The following is a 14,350-nucleotide window of genomic DNA, read 5'->3' as shown; positions in this document are numbered from 1 at the left end:
TTGAAAACATTATGCTAAGTGAAAGAAGACAGTCACAAAAGTCCACATGTTATATGATTCCATTCATATGAAATTTCAGAATAGGAAACTGTATAGAGACAGAAAGTAGATTAGTGCTTGCTTAGGGATGGTGGCGGAAGGAATGAGAGAATAGGAAAGTGATGGCTGAAGGGTACAGAGTTTCTTTTTGAGTGATAAAAATATTCTAAAATTGACTGTGACAACCGCCACATAATTTTCTGAATATACTAAAAGCCACGGAATTGTAACACCTTAATGGGTGAATTGTATGTGAATTATACCTCATTAAAACTGTTTTAAAAAAGGATAAAGCAGAAATTATCCTTGTCATGATAAGAAAATTTTAACTTTTTCTAATTAACTAAGGAAATCTTTATGAAGAGTTTGGGATTTCAGATGAGACTTGAGAAGCTGAAACCAGAGGTCTTAAGAGATGAAAGACTAGAAAATAAGAATACTTTAATTAGCAGAGGAAAAATAGTGTTCTGGACATGCCTCCAAAGGCAAAGAAACTTTGAGCATTTGTGGCAGCGAAGAAGGGAAAGACAGAAAAAGCAATTCTCTGGCTTTATCATAGCACTAACCACACAACTGTGTGATTATCTCTTTATAATTCCGCCCAAATTCTGTCTTTCAGAAAGTTATCATTTGTTTCAACAAGGATTAGGCTATTATTAATTGACAAAGCAGGAGGTCTTACCACATTATAACTACATTTCTGTTCCTGTGAAGCTTGAGGGAAGGCTCAGGGACCACGTAAAAGGTATGTGTTGAACATAACATTTACTAATTTAAATAATGGCAAATTGAATGATTTTGATGTGGATTGTATAAAAATAGTCCAACATTAAAACTACTCTTCAAAACCATGCATCTAACTGTCACGTGCTAATGTCTGGTTCAGTATGGCAGACTGAGCACATGTGTTTGCCTCTCATTGTTCTCAAGACTACCCTGAAATTTTAGTAAAAAGTATATTGAAAATAATAAATCCATGTCAGCACTGAAAATGAGAGAGTATGTCATGTGCACAGTAGAGATTTTGATACATTTCTGGGAGACAGAATTTGAATGGGTCATTCTAATGGAAACACAAGAGCAAAGGAAATTACAGGGCTACAGTACTCGATTCTAGGCTCTAAGTTCTATTTGAACTTTGAATCACTTATCAACGTGTTTAACTAAGAACACTTTGGACCATTTGGCCTCTCTCCCCTCCAGTCTAGCAGTTAGCTGGAACATTTGCCTCCAGTTAGAACCTCAAAAATTTTCCTAGGTAGGCTCCAAGTTGTTGGCCTTGGAGTTGGGAAAAGAGTTAGAGCAGATCCTAAGATAAATTTAGGTCTCACAAAAGATCTAGACAAGGGTTGTTTTTGTTTGCTTGTTTTTGGTTAATTGTGAGGGCCTCAAACCAATTTGCTTGCTCCTTACAAAATCCTTATAATAAGAGTTCCAAAAGGCATGGGGATGAGGACAGAGATAATGAATGGTAGGAAATGATAAAAGAAAAATTTCCTGATTAAAGAAAGGCAGGACAGGAATAAAGATGCAGATGTAGAGAATGTATTTGAGGACACAGGGAGGGGGAAGGGTAAGCTGGGACAAAGTGAGAGAGTGGCATTGACATATATACACTACCAAATGTAAAATAGATAGCTAGGGGGAAGCAGCTGCATCGAACGGGGAAATCAGCTCTGTGCTCTGTGACCACCTAGAGGGGTGGGATAGGGAGGGTGGGAGGGAGATGCAAGAGGGTGGGGATATGGGAATATATGTATACATATAGGTGATTCGCTTTGTTATACAGCAGAAACTAACACAACATTGTAAAGCAATTATACTGCAATAAAGATGTTAAAACAAACAAACAAAAAAAGCATTATCCTTAGAGGAACACATGGATAGCAGCATTGGTTTAGGGTTTCTCCTCTATCCAAGCGTACTACGTATTTGAGAAAATTCACACAACAATAATTTCACAAATGGTGGTTAAAGTACTCGTTAAAGTATTAGAATCAAACTATGGACTATAAATAATGTAACTCTGCCAATGAAGAAGCAATGACAAAAATTTTGAACAGAATAGGTGAGAAGAAAATATCAAGAAACTGTAGGAGAGCTAACTGCCCAATTTTTGATAATTATCATAATTAGATAATATCTAGATGGGTTAATCAAGAGATTTAAATATGTTGTTAAACACTGAGAAGGTAACCATGAGTATTAAAATAATAATACCAAGAAATGGGACATAAAGAAGGAGATGCAGAGAAAGTGGCCCTTTGTATCCATGAGTTCTAAACATATCTAAGGATTCAACCAATCAGAGATAAAAAATATTCCAGAAAAACAATTCCAGAACGTTCCAAAAGAGCAAAACTTGAATTTGTCTTACGCTCAGCAAAGTATAAGTAATCTAGAGATGATTTAAAATATTTGGGAGGATGTGCATAAAATACATGCAAATAGTACATCATTTCATATAAGGGAATTCAGCCTAGGCAGATTTTGGTGTGCATGGGGTGGTCCTGGAACCACTGCCCCAGGGATTGGGGACAATCGTACACCAATTCCTCGTCTTCTACAGTGAGATACTGTCTAACCATGATAAATCAAGAAATGTAATATGTTACTACTGGAGTTGCAGTAGTAACCACTGGAAGCATTTAAAACAGAAATGTCTGAAAATTAAAGGTTAAATTTCTGGGGAGCACAACTGAGGCTAAGAGTGGGAAAAAAAGAGAGACTTTTACTTTTCTTTCCATACCTTTCTCTACTGTTTGAACTTGTTTTAATTCTTTATTTTCTTAATACAAAAATAATAGTGTTTTGTCCCCTTGGAGTCTGTATTTCCAGTGTCAGTCATATAGCTGTCATTCAAAATGGAAAAAAAAATTGTTTTCTTAACCTAATTGTATAGATAAAATTGGCAGGTTGTTCTTTTATGCACTGGAATATAGTGGTGAACAAGACAAATTTGCTTTCATGGAAAGTCTTTGCTTTCTTAGAATTTACTCTGCCTTTTTTTTTTTTTTTTTCGGTCGTGCCATGTAGCATGTGGGATCTTAGTTCCAGAACCAGGGATTGAACCTGAGCCCCCTGCAGTGGAAGCACAGAGTCTTAACGACTGGACTGTCAGAGAAGTCCCTGCTATTTTAGAACTTATATTCCATGTGGAGGAAATAATAAATAAACAGATAAATAGACAATATAATTTCAAAAATGTCTCATTGCTAGGAAGAAAATGAAATGGTTTAATGTGATAGAGTGATGGAGTGGAGATGACCAGCTGAGGTTAGGGTGAGGGGAACAGGAAAGACCTCTCTAAGGAGACCATACTCAACCCAAATTCTGAGCGAGAAGATGTGAGGCAGACTGTTCCAATTACATGGAAGAGCAAAGACAGCATCCCTAAGAATGGAAAGTGCTTAGGGAATCCAAGGACAGAAAGATGACCAGTATCATTAGAGCAAAGAGAAGGAGGAAGTGTAGGATGGAGTTGTAATTACTAATTTTTAGTATAATTCTATGTTGGTGTGTTCCAGTTGTGATTTAAGAAAATTCCAGTGAGACAGATTGCCTTTCTTGATAGAGAGGACAAGATGGGATTTGGGGAGCATGCTCGTCTCCTTAGCAACACGAATACTATGTTTCTTAGATACAGGGATTGGAGACCCTGTCTGGTTTGTTCACCACAATATCTCCAGTACCTGGCTCATAGCAGACATTCAATTACGTTGATTAAATCAGGGGAATCATCTCTGAAGTGGACATTTTAATTTTATATCATAATTTTGGGGCTATGTACTACATTTCACCTATTCAGGAACCTTTTATAGGGTTTCTTTTTTATGCCAGATACTGTGCTGAGCACTAGAGATACAAAGATAAGAGTCTGTTCTACTCACAAAGATTTTATAATCTACCTAATTTATTAGAGTTTATAACATAATTGTAGCTTAACATTTGTACAATGACTATAGGTATCATTAAACCTTATTCATGAAGTACAAAAAGTTATACTGACATGAAAATGCACTTCAGTGAATTACAAATATGAGGGTCTCATAACCAGTACAATACTTGTGTCCTTTCTATTTCAAGAGTGAATTTTGGCCATTATTTAATCATTTCCACAGTACTGCACACTCAATAGTTCTCATTGCTATGCTCAAAAAACAATACTTATTTCCAACTATGGTTGGGCTGACAGCTGTCTGAAAAGCTAGAACAGATTTTTTTTCTTAATCAAAGTCAATGCAGAATGTGATGATTTCATTTTAAAATAAATTTGGATACCCATAAATAGTTTTTCTTTTTAATTTGGGTACAGCCGGTCTGACCACCCTCATACAGTGATTTTGAAAATCACTTTAATTCTTGTCTATTTATAAAGTCAGAGAAGGAAGAACAAAATTTGTATTCATTGAAAATTAGCTATGGCTTCAAAGAGGTTATGTATATGAACATCTCAAGATGGTGACATAAGTAGGATGAGAAGAAAGCAATGTTAAAATAATAGACATTTGTGCCCATGATGTTTTTCTTTTTAAACTATACCTTTAAATATCATAATGAATGGAAGATTATACCACCTTCCAACAAATTGACGCAGTTTTTAATAGATATAGGGCAGAGTGATGAGAAACATTTGCCAGGTGGAAAAAAATCATAAAAATGGAAGTGCCATTTGATCTAGAAATTAGTTTAGAGCTATCCTAAATGCTTCTCAAACTTCTCCGTTAAAGAAACTCTGATGATACAAGTAAATGTGATTCCTCCCACTTCCACACACCCTTCCACTTACCCTCACCTGCTAGCCTCCGCACTCTCAAAGTGGCCTGATAACAGCTTGAAATTTCTTTGAAATTCCAGTTTTATACCTAACATGTATGCATGTTTTACAATCTACTCCACTACAAAACTACATATATCAAACATAAAAACAATAAGTTTATTCTATAACTTTCTGTAAAATTAAAGACACCTGGAAACATGTACCTTCCCTTTGATTAGAAACAGAATAAGAATACAATTAGGCAAGTGCACAAAGATATGCCAACGAGGATAGAAATGTCAGCACTCTTATAATCAACCTAAATCTTAAATAATGCAAATCTGCCAAAATGGAAGATTGGTCTAATGAATAATCATATTGTGGATTACTACACTCCTATTAAAAACTTAGTGAGAATGTATATTAATTAAGAGAAATAGGCAGATGATCATGACATAGTCCCTAGATAAAAAATAATAAAAACAAAACAATTTAGAGAGCTGATACCATTTAAAAAATATATGTGCCTGCGTGTGTTTATCTGTGTATTTCCTCAATTTAAAAAATATATTTATCCCCATTATAATATTTCAGTAGAACCCATATCAAGAGAATCATAGTAAAAACATTTTAAAGTAATATATTTAAATATTAGAGGACAAACTTAAGGTAGCAAACTAACTGCTTATCTATACACTGATGTATTTTCAAAATATGCATTAATAATTTGTGTGATTTTCATTGGGACATTTTGCATATATGATTACAAGGATATATGTATATATACAAAATGTTATCAATAGCTATCTTTGTAGTATGCTGTAATAGGTACATTTCATTCATTATCTCTTTTTTGATTGTTTATTTTCTGATTATTTCTAAAAATATATAAATTATATATGTAAATAAGAATGAAAATGTACTTTTTCACATTGATACCACATTATTAAATGTTGAATTGCCCCAATGTTGTTTTAAAAGTCCATAAGAATACAGAACTACAACAACAAGCTTTCATTTTCCCTCTCATACTTTTCCATTTCAAAAAGCTCCCAGACAATGGAACCTTAGATTCTATGCTCTCCTCTCCCTCTCAATGACTTCAGCCATGGTGTCTCCCTAAGAGAGGACGTTTTCTAAGGTAATATTACTGTTCTGTACCTATAAAATCATCAAGATTGTGTTCTTCAGTACAAAATAGTAATTAAAGAGGTCTGATTGACTACCTGGCAGTTTATAACTGTTAACATTTTGTGACAGTGAGGGAGTAATCCATTTTAACAATGCAGTTGGCTGGTAGTAGAGAAAAACTTATTAGGGAAAATGAACGGTAAATGTGAACATGATTAAAGATACCGTACCCTCTCTGAGCAAAGAAATAAGATATCCTCAAAACCAAGCCTAGTGTCTGGGGGGCTATACCCACCCAGAGTGCAGGTGCCATTTCTAATCTGCATAAAGGCAGCATATGGGCTAGAGGTAGCCCTGTATCTGCATCTTGGAGGGAATAAACAACTTGACCAAGATCCATTCAGAAATTAACTACCTCTCTTTCTCTCCTAATCAAATTTCTTTTAATTAAATGTGCATTCCCTTATAATACACTAAAACAGGTTTCAAGGCATTGTTAACACAGATAAATAGCCTTTATTCCCAGAACACTTTGCAAGCATAAGTTCATTGATTTCCACTCCCACTTTTAGATCTTTTCCAGTTTTATTTTGGCTTTTTCTTTATTGAACAGCCTACAGAGTTTGCTAATCACAAGTTAGTACAGATCTTCAATAAAGCAAAGGGCTTCACAGACCATGAAGCTACTTTAAGCCATATAAATATATGAATATCAATTACAGAAGTAGATGGAAAAAACTTAAATACTATCACAATTTTATTAAAAGTGATGTTTCTGAATGATTTATTTGTAAAATTTGGTCTCATATATTTTATCAGATATTTATATCCTTGATCTTCAGTGATCACTCAGCCAATACTTTTACTTTGAGATCTGCAAATCCCTGAGGCCTCTCGAGTGGTGAGAATTGAATTGAATACGGATGTCTATGAAACGTTGCTTACAGTTTGACATTTGTACTCACACTTCATTTTACATGGAATCCTCAAAAAGCTGGAAGGTAAGACACCACTACCTCTAAGCAACTTCCACCTTCCTTCTGGCTAAGTTAGATGCCTCCTTCCATTCTCTGGGACTTCCTCTTTTAGGGCTCTCATCATGCTGCTGCCTCTGATAATTTGTTTATTTTTCTGTCATCCCCCAAAATAAGTCCTGGAGAACAGAGAGCTTGTCTTTTTAATTTTTGTATTCACAACATCTAACATGTACGGGGTAGGCAATAAATTTTTACTAAATAATTATCTGAGTGGAAGAGAAGACAATGTGTCATTTGTTCTTATAGATCTAAATTCATAAATGGGTGGACTTTAAATTCCCTTACCCAGAAATCTATAGAAGATATCAGACAGTCAGACAGACAAAAATTCAGAAGACACACAGATACACAGACAGAGACGGGTTGAGACAGCTCTTAACCTGCTTTGATTCCTTAAGGTGAATCTGTCCATCACAACCATATGGAAAAGGAAATAGGGAAGAGACGAAAGCATGGACTGAATGTGATGGAAAATGAAGGGGAAACGTATAGGCAAATATATACATAGGAGCAACAAAAACATCTATAACCATGTCTCCAGTCTAGTAAACTTGAAAGGAGGGACCATGAACTGAAAGTCTGAAAGCATAGGTTTCAGTCCCCTCTTTCATTCGCTGTTGTTACTAACTCTCCTCTCCCAAGATATAGACAGACAAGTTGACCTTCCCACACATCAAATTCCCCACTGATAATCCAGTGAGATTTAACCAAAGTTAAGCCTAAACTTTCCACGAACTATAAAAACTTTCACTGCTAGAAGTCAGTCTTTCATACTGTCAACATTCCAGAAGGGGGCAGCATTTATTCATAATAGAGAAACCAAGAAAAAGTTTTACTTTAGCTAGCTTTCAAAGTAGTAAAGGTTGAGAAGTTGGATGAAAGGAACACTTAAACTCTTTCTTGAATTTAGTGTGAGTACATAAGGATGTCAGGAGTAGGAAAGTGGGTGGAAGCCTGGTGTCTGCTCTGCTGTGTAGGAATTTAATAAGGAACAAGTCAAATGGCTCTGTGAGAAAGAGATCATCCCTCTGGCTCACTCATCATTGAATCCCTAATGCTAAGTGCTGTTTCTGGCACACGGTAGTTGCTTACTAAATGAATGATTGATAAAGAATGGGGATGGAATGGGTTCGTTCCCAGGGCAGGTCTCACGCATGAGTGTGAAGTAGGCAAATCTATCTTTGGAGCGTCTCTCCTTATACAGCATTCTAGGTCTCATCCTTCTTTCCATGACCCTAACCCAGTCCTGCACCTCTGCAGCTCCACTTACCCCGGCACCCCTCTTCTTTACAATTACTGATTCATCCATCCGTTTACTTAACAAATATATTGAACACCTGATATATACCAGATTTTGTTCTGATGCCCCTGTCCTGACAAAATACATACTAATTAACTTTATGCCTTAAGATATAATAGTTCCTAAGGGTAGCTACAGTAGGGAGCAAGGTTAGGGCTGAGATTATTCTGCTTTAAATACGTGCAGGGAGATGGACTTAAACAAGTGAGTCTCTAATGAAGGACACATCAGGCAGAGAAGGTGACAATTTGGGGTAAGAGGACCTGTTCAGCTCCTGAGGAATCCCATCACTTATGTGAACTCTCCAAAAGTAGACTTAATTGCTTTGTTCCAAAACTGAGCAAATGGGAGTGGCAAAGAAACCTTAGAGTACACTTTTTCCACCTGCTTCTTTTTTCATACGAGAAAGTAAAGCTTAGAGAAGGTGTTATTTTCCCAAGGTACTGCTGACTAGTTGCAGAGCAGGGTCTAGAAGCAATTCTCCATGGTCCCCGTCTAGTGCTCTCTCTAGGTGTCTACTACTCTTTTAACAAAACTTATCCCCACACACTCACTGTCTGTTGCAGTTTTTTTGTTTTTTAACAGACTTTATTTTTTTAGGGCAGTTTTAGACTCACAGAAAAGTTGTACTTAGAAATTAATTTAGTTCTTTCATGGATCATGTCTTTGATATTGTATCTAAAAAGTCATGGCTAAACCCAAGATCTATATTCCTATGTTATCTTCTAGGAGTTTTATAGTTTTTCATTTTACATTTAAGTCTATTATCCACTTTGAGTTAACTTTTGTGAAGTGTATAAACTCTATGTCTACATTCATTTTTTTTTTTTTTGCATGTGAGGGCCCAGTTGTTTTAGCATCATTTGTTGAAAATACGATCTTTGCTACATTGTATTGCCTTTGCTCCTTTGTCAAAGATCAGTCACCTATATTTGTGTGGGGGCTTATTTCTGAGCTCTCTATTCTGTTCCATTGATCTGACTATTCTTTCACCAATACCACATTATTTTGATTCGTGCAGATTTATAGCAAGTCTTGCATTTGAGTAGTGTCATTCCTCCAACTTTGTTTTCCTTCTTCAATATTGTGTTGGCTCTTCTGGGTCTTCTGCCTCCACATATAAACACTAGAGTCTGCAAAATAACTTTCTGGGTTTTTCATTGGGATTGTATTGAATCTATAGATCAAGTTAGGAAGAACAAACATCGTGATGATATTGAGTCTTTCTATCCATGAACATAGACTAACTCTTCATTTATTTATTTATTTGATTTCTCTTATCAGTTTTGTAGTTTTCCTCTAAAAATCTTGTACGTATTTTGTTTGATTTATACCTACATATTTCATTGGGGTGTCAATATAAATGTTATTGTTTTTAATTTCAAATTCCACTTGTTCACTGCTGGTATATAGGAAAGCAACTGACTTTTGTAGGTTAACTTGGTATGCTGCAAACTTGTTATAATTGCTTATTAATTCCAGGCAATTTTTGGTCAATTCTTTCGGATTTTCTACATGAACAATAAAGTCACCTGCAAACAAAGACATTTTATTTCCTCCTTCACAGTCTGTATACGTTTTATTTCCTTTTTTTGTCTTAATGCATTAGCTAGGACTTTTAGTACAATGTTAAAAGCAAGTGGTAAGAGGGGACATCTTTGCCTTATTCCTAATCTTTGTGGGGAATCTTCAAGTTTCTCTCCATTAAATATGAAGTTTACTATAGGCTTCTGCAGATGTTATTTAACAAGTTGAAGAAGTTCCCCTCTATTCCTAGTTTGCTGAGAGTTCTTTTTCACTATGAATGAGTGTTGTATTTCTTCAAATATTATTTTCTACATCTATTATGATCATTTGATTTTTGAATGTTGAACTAACCTTGCATGCATGGAATAAATCCCAGTTGGTCAAGGTATAAAATTCTTTTTTTTTTTTTTGGTCGCACCTCATGGCTTGCAGCATCTTAGTTCCCTGACCAGGGATCAAACCCGAGGCCCCAGCAGTGAAAGCACTGAATCCTAGCCACTGGACTGCCAGGGAATTCCCTATAAAATTCTTTTTATACACTGTTGGATTCAATTTGCTAGTTTGTTTTTAGACAGATTACTAATCTCGCCAGTGCTTTTATTGCCTCTTTCTCTAAAACTGGAATAATAATCTTTGTCCCAGATATTTTTCTAAAAGCCCTGTGCTGCCAATCTGCAGGAATGGTGAAAACCCATTAGCTCGGGAGCTAAGCCTGATTTTAAATACAGCTCTGCCACTTCTCAACTACATAGACCTGGGCCAGTCATTCACCCTCTTGAGGACTTCACTCACTTATTTACCATGGAATCACTAAGGACATCCAAAAATGGCATTTAAAAGCAGCTTCTCAAAATTTTAATTAGATCACTCACTTTTAAAATTTCTGTCAAGATGAGTAAATGCACTATGTATGTGAAAGCACTTCTTTTTTCCTCTCTTTTTTGCTATCCTGAGATTGCACTTCCCAATAAAGCATGATCAATCAAGCTTTGCTGTGTATTCTGTTTTCTAAAAAACTTGAGCCATGGTATTCATTTAAAGTACCATTATTATTAGGAACATCATCAAAGCATTTTTTCTTTTCATTCATTTCCTGTTTTAAGTTGTTGACTATTCATCAAGGCTATCCTTATGAAACAATTTCATTCAGGTGAAATCAGATTAAAAAGGACACCAAGTGCAGCTCAGAGGAAGAAAATATATCCCAAGAGAGAAATGAGAATATTAAAGATTTGTCTGTAAGGATGGAATAGGTGCCCCTTCTGTTTCAGGAACTTCTCTGCTTTAGCAACCATCTGACTGGTGCTAACAGGTCCCATGAGTCCCCCATTAGAAACCTCCTTTAAAAGACTGTCCAGGCACATGGTCCCTTGAGGTGGGTACCTGGCCATAAACACACACACACACATACATGTGCACATACCATGTGTTGCCTAGAGCAGTTCTCCATTTCACATATCCCAGAGTCTAAGGCCATGGTTCCCTGATTTTCCTCTTTTGCCAACCTTTTCATAAAGTAAAGACCTCTTTGTCACAAAAATATAGGAGTTACATAATCTCAGAGTAAAGTGCTTTTCTTTCAATTAAATAAATTTAGCCATAAGAAAAAGTCCCTACATTATCCTTATTTTTCTCATTTTACCTCATACTGGTGAAATTTTGTCACAGACTGGTGTCTGGAAATCACTGGCAGAGGGGCAACTCAGTTAATGAGCCAAATAGAGAACTGGGAAAGGCTGACTCACCTCACCAAAGTGAGGAATGTTCCAGTATAGAAAAACACTAGGAAATACCCGATCCAAGAAGGACAGTTTAGGATCAACCTCAATATTTTAAGTGGTTAAAACCACTGTGCATTTAATAGATGTTGTACAACAAATCAGATGCGAGAGTGTTGGTCCAGGCACCCAGGCCTTCTCTTTCTTTTGCAGAGATCATCCTTACAACCAAAATCAAAAGCCCAATTTTTCATTACTTTTATAGATATTACTTCAACATAATTTTTCTTCAAATATATCTGAGGTATTATGGCCAATGCCATAGAACACTGAGTAAGATTAACATTCATGAATATATGTTTGTTTTGAGAACATGACCCGGACAGAGTGTGAAGTTCTGTTTTTTTTAGGAATCTTTCAGGGCAGGACCAGACAAAGTCCCTGCCCTTGAAGTCCTAACTTTCCAAGTTTATATACACATAGCACACATAGTATGAAAGACACAGGGCATATGAAAGGGTTAGTTTTGTATTTGGTTTTGATATCTGCTTTAATTCCCTAATAGAAGAAAAGAAAGGAAGGAAAGAGGATGGGAAGGAGGGAGCAAAGGAGGGAGGAAGGGAGGGAAAATGGAAAGCAATAATGGTGGTTCCCAGAAAGAAGGACAATGGCTGGTGGGAGATTTATGGGAAGTGAAAGTCCTGATCCTGCCCAGCTTGTCCGGGAACGCTTCCTGCTGAGGGGTGATTTGTGAACTGCTGTCTGGTCAGCAGTTCCAGGGAGTCAGTTCTGGACTCTAATCCTCACATTTAGAATCACTAAACCCAAGCCAAGGTTGTTTTCCAGGAACAGGGCTTTATAGGGTAAGGCTACTTCAGGCATTGTGTGGTAATTAGTGAATAGTCCACTTCACATTTAAGAACAGAGTCAGGACAGAAAAAAAAAATGTAGTAATATTACCAAAGCTTGGAAAGCACTAATTTAAAAAAAAATCATTTCTTTCCAGAATAGATATGGCCCCACATGACAGTGGGTATGAAATGGTTAAATACTCAAACCTCTGAACTGATAAATCATGAGGGACTTTCATTGATGCTTCCAAGTAAACGTCATGACACCAATAGTTCTGTTTAATAAACCAATTTTCAGTTCAACAGTAACAGCAGCTAGCATGTATTGAACTCTTCCCACATGCCAGCCACTGTCCTAAACACTGATGTCACCTGCAATATTGCAGTTAGTCCTCACAGTAGTCCAGAAAGTTAATTAATATACTTATGTCCATTCTACAGATGAGGAAACTATGTCTAAGAAAGTTCAAGTAACTTATTCAAAGTTAGTTTGATAATAAAGGTGGAGCCAGGGTTTGAGCCCAAACAGTCCAGCCGCAGAGCCCCATGCCTCCATTATACATTTACTTCCATTCTAATAGTTACTTTTCTCACTCAAAGTCACTCTGAGCTTTAAAGTCACATAGATATAGATTTAAATCCTGATGTGTGACCCTAGAAAAGTCGTTGAATTTCTTAGAGTCTTAGTTTTTTATCTGTAAAACAGAGTAATCATACCACTCTGCAAGATTGCTGTGAAAGTGAGAGGCAGTACATGGAAACCATTCAATACATGGTAAGTATTACCACAGCACATCAAGATTAAAAAGGGAAAATAAGCAGACAAAAGACACAGAGACCAGGCACTCAGGACCTATCTCCAGGGTAAGGGATAATTGGTAGTAGATCACCTTCACAAAGACTGAAGGAAGTTAACTTCCCTTTAAGCAATTCAGTTGATAAAGTAAAATTTGAGTATACTTGCAAACAGGATTTCAGGTAATAACATTTAAAACAAAACAAACAAACAAACAAAAACCAACAAGAAAGAGGAGTAGATCCTGTACAAAGAAAGAAAACAAAACCCAAGCCATTACAAAAGATTATGCTCTGAGCCACACCAAGCCAAATTTACTCACATGGTAAAGGAGGAATTGATGTTTGTATCAGAACCCATCTGCGTGTCATAGATAATGCAATATCTACAAAAGCATGTTAAACCAGACATAGTTCTTTATCCTATGCTGTGGAGGAGTCATCTCTGTGACTCTAGTGTCTCAGAGAAGCTCTAGATTAAAGAATAACTCTGGTAGAACCCTACACAGTGGATATCCACTGGCAATTGCTGTCGAGAATCTAACGTGTAGTGTGGGAAAACAAATAGATAACAGACCTTAGAGAAGATCACGTTAGCTAGGTCTCCAGCATTCTTGCGCTCTGCATTCTCTAAGTAATGTAATTTCCCAGTCCAGTAGAGGTTCATAGCTTTTCCACCGTGGAAACACTAAAGATCTAACATGAAAAGGAAAAAAAAAAATTAGGAAAGAGTGAGTGGAAATGATAGCACAAATAGCAAGAGTACAATCTAAAGGAGTCTGAGAGGGGATCTGCTGTGCTAGCACAGAAATATCGATGAGCATTTTGCTGGAGTTGGAGTCTTCCATTCTACAGGTCCCTATCCTCACAGTGCACTGCAAGAAAAACTTATGAAAATAAAACCTATTTTTTGCTAGTTTGTCTTTTGTACATAAATTTTGCAGACAAAAGCTTGAATTTAAAAAATTCAGTCAGAAACTTGCAGTTTTAAGATTTACTTAATTCCTGTCTACTAAAACAAAGTCAATCTTTTGGAGAGATCCTTCAAAAAGGTTTTCATTCATTAAATGTTACTATGTTTTTCAGAAACTGACTTTAAAGACTGCTATTAGAATACAAAAAAATATGCTTATGACTATATTTCTCATTTTATCCCATGCCATGGTGTTTTAATCTGCTATTATTACTTGAAT

General features: G+C 36.2%; 1 protein-coding gene across 1 annotated transcript in view; it reads right to left on the bottom strand.

The window, feature by feature from the left end:
- TRHR (thyrotropin releasing hormone receptor) overlaps positions 1–13,911 on the bottom strand; it is a 344,936-nt gene extending 331,025 nt beyond the window's left edge. The window contains exon 1 of the mRNA XM_027131608.1: positions 13,735–13,911. The gene's annotated coding sequence lies outside the window, so the exon portion shown is untranslated. The remainder of the gene's footprint in view (positions 1–13,734) is intronic.
- Between the last annotated feature and the right edge of the window lie 439 nt (positions 13,912–14,350).

Source organism: Aethalodelphis obliquidens, unplaced genomic scaffold (genome assembly GCF_003676395.1).
Source record: "Aethalodelphis obliquidens isolate GAN/ISIS:26980383/991018 unplaced genomic scaffold, ASM367639v1 scaffold39, whole genome shotgun sequence".
Classification (NCBI taxonomy): Eukaryota; Metazoa; Chordata; class Mammalia; order Artiodactyla; family Delphinidae; genus Aethalodelphis; species Aethalodelphis obliquidens.
The sequence above is the reverse complement of the archived record's forward strand: the minus strand, read 5'-3'. Positions and strand labels throughout refer to the sequence as shown.